This window comes from Chionomys nivalis, chromosome 25 (assembly GCF_950005125.1).
Source record: "Chionomys nivalis chromosome 25, mChiNiv1.1, whole genome shotgun sequence".
Lineage (NCBI taxonomy): Eukaryota > Metazoa > Chordata > Mammalia > Rodentia > Cricetidae > Chionomys > Chionomys nivalis.
This window is the reverse complement of record NC_080110.1, coordinates 41,479,641-41,482,875: the sequence shown is the minus strand read 5'-3', so window position 1 is coordinate 41,482,875 and position 3,235 is coordinate 41,479,641.

The window sequence follows — 3,235 nt, the reverse complement described above, 5'->3', positions numbered from 1 at the left end:
CAAGCTTTACTTTGAAAGATAATCGCGTTCTTTCAAAAGTTTATTAATTTCACGTAAGCTTTAGTAAGAAACGCAATTGGGTTTTTTTGAAAACACAAGCAGTGGTTGGCTACATGTGAAAGCAGTGTTAGAACTGAGATCAGTGTTCCTTTTCTCAGTACAAGCTTTACTTTGATAGATAATTGCGTTCTTTTGAAAGTTTACTAATTTCAAGGAGTCTCCTTTATCAAACTCACATGTGCTTCTTTGTAAAGGCAAGGAGTTGTTTGGTACGTGTGAAAGCATTGTTAGAACTGAGATCATTGTTCCTTTTCTCAGTAAAAGCTTTACTTTGAAAGATAATCGTGTTCTTTTGAAAGTTTATTAATTTCTCGAAAGCTTTAATAAGAAACGCACATGTGTTCCTTTGTAAAGTAATGCAGTGGTTTGCTTCGTGTGAAAGCATTGTTAGAACTGAGATCAGTGTTCCTTTTCTCAGTACAAGCTTTACTTTGAAAGATATTTGCGTTCTTTTGAAAGTTTATTAATTTCACGAAAGCTTTAGTAAGAAACGCACATGCATTTTTTTGTTAAGACAAGCAGTGGTTTTCTACGTGAGAAAGCACTGTTAGAAGTGAGGTCAGTGTTCCTTTTCTCAGGACAAGCTTTACTTTGAAAGATAATCGCGTTCTTTCGAATGTTTATTAAATTCAAGTTAGATTAAGTAAGAAATGCACATGCGTTTCTTTGTAAAGAAAAGCAGTTGTTTGTTAAGTGTGAAAGCAATGTTAGAACTGAGATCAGTGTTTCTTTTTGCAGTACAAGCTTTACTTTGAAAGAAAATCGCGTTCTTTCGAAAGTTTATTAATTTCACGAAGGCTTTAGTAAGAAACGCACAAGCGTTTATTTGTAATGGCAAGCAGTTGTTTGCTATGTGTGAAAGCACTGTTAGAACTGAGATCATTGTTCCTTTTCTCAGGACAAGCTTTACTTTGAAACATAATCGCGTTCTTTCGAAAGATTATCAATTTCACGAAAGCTTTAGTAAGAAACGCCCATGCGTTTCTTTGTAAAGACAAGCAGTGGTTTGCTAAGTGTGAAAGCACTTTTAGAACTGAGATCAGTGTTTCTTTTCTCAGTACAAGCTTTACTTTGAAAGATAATCGCGTTCTTTCGAAAGTTTATTAATTTCAGGAAAGCTTTAGTAAAAACGCACATGTAGTTGTTTGCTTCATGTGAAAGCACTGTTAGAACTGAGATCAGTGTTCCTATTCTCAGTACAAGCTTTACTGTGAAAGATAATCGCGTTCTTTCGAAAGTTTATTAATTTCACGAAAGCTTTAGTAATAAACGCACATGTGTTTCTTTCTAAAGACAAGCAGTTGTTTGCTACGTGTGAAAGCACTGTTCGAAATGAGATAGTGTTCCTTTTCTCAGTACAAGCTTTACTTTGAAAGATAATCGAGTTCTTTCAAAAGTTTATTAATTTCACGAAAGCTTTAGTACCAAACACACATGTGTTTCTTTGTAAAGACAAGCAGTTGTTTAATATGTGTGAAAGCATTGTTAGAACTGAGATCAGTGTTCCTTTTCTCAGTACAAGCTTTACTTTGAAAGTTAATCGCGTTCTTTCGAAAGTTTATTAATTTCACGAAAGCTTTAGTAAGAAACGCACATGCGTTTCTTTGTAAAGACAAGCAGTTGTTTGCTACGTGTGGAAGCATTGTTAGAACTGAGTTCAGTGTTCCTTTTCTCAGTACAAGTTTTACTTTGAAAGATAATCGCATTCTTTTGAAAGTTTATTAATTTCAAGAAAGCTTTAGTAAGAAACGCACATGCGTTTCTTTGTAAAGACAAGCAGTTGTTGGCTACGTGTGAAAGCATTGTTAGAACTGAGATCAGTGTTCCTTTTCTCAGTACAAGCTTTACTTTGATAGATAATTGTGTTCTTTTGAAAGTTTACTAATTTCAAGAAATCTCCATTATCAAACGCACATGTGTTTCTTTGTAAAGGCTCGGAGTTGTTTGCTATGTGTGAAAGCATTGTTAGAAGAGAGATCAGTGTTCCTTTTCTCAGTACAATCTTTATTTTGAAATATAATCGCGTTCTTTTGAGTTCATTAATTTCAAGAAAGCTTTAGTAAGAAACGCACTTGTGATTCTTTGTAAAGACAAACAGTTGTTTGCTACGTGTGAAAGCATTTTTAGAACTGAGATCAGTGTTGCTTTTCTCAGTACAAGCTTTACTTTGAAAGATAATCGCGTTCTTTTGAAATTATATTAATTTCAAGAAAGCTGTAGTACTAAACACACATGTGTTTCTTTGTAAAGAAAAGCAGTTGTTTGCTACGTGAGAAAGCATTGTTAGAACTGAGATCAGTTTTCCTTTTCTCAGTAGAAGCTATACTTTGAAAGATAATCGCGTTCTTTTGAAAGTTTATTAATTTCACGTAAGCTTTAGTAAGAAACGCAATTGGGTTTTTTTGAAAACACAAGCAGTGGTTGGCTATGTGTGAAAGCAGTGTTAGAACTGAGATCAGTGTTCCTTTTCTCAGTACAAGCTTTACTTTGATAGGTAATTGCGTTCTTTTGAAAGTTTACTAATTTCAAGGAGTCTCCTTTATCAAACTCACATGTGTTTCTTTGTAAAGGCAAGGAGTTGTTTGCTACGTGTGAAAGCATTGTTAGAACTGAGATCATTGTTCCTTTTCTCAGTAAAAGCTTTACTTTGAAAGATAATCGCGTCCTTTTGAAAGTTTATTAATTTCTCGAAAGCTTTAATAAGAAAGGCACATGTGTTCCTTTGTAAAGTAATGCAGTTGTTTGCTTCGTGTGAAAGCATTGTTAGAACTGAGATCAGTGTTCCTTTTCTCAGTACAAGCTTTACTTTGAAAGATATTTGCGTTCTTTTGAAAGTTTATTAATTTCACGAAAGCTTTAGTAAGAAACGCACATGCGTTTCTTGTAAAGAGAAGCAGTTGTTTGCTAAGTGTGAAAGCACTGTTAGAAGTGAGATCAGTGTTCCTTTTTTCAGTACAAGCTTTACGTTGAAAGATAATCGCATTCTTTCGAAAGTTTATTAATTTCACGAAAGCTTTAGTAAGAAACACATATGTGTTTCTTTGAAAAGACAAGCAGTGGTTTGTTACATGTGAAAGCACTGTTAGAACTGAGATCAGTGTTGCTTTTCTCAGTACAAGCTTTACTTTGAAAGATAATCGCGTTCTTTTGAAATTATATTAATTTCAAGAAAGCT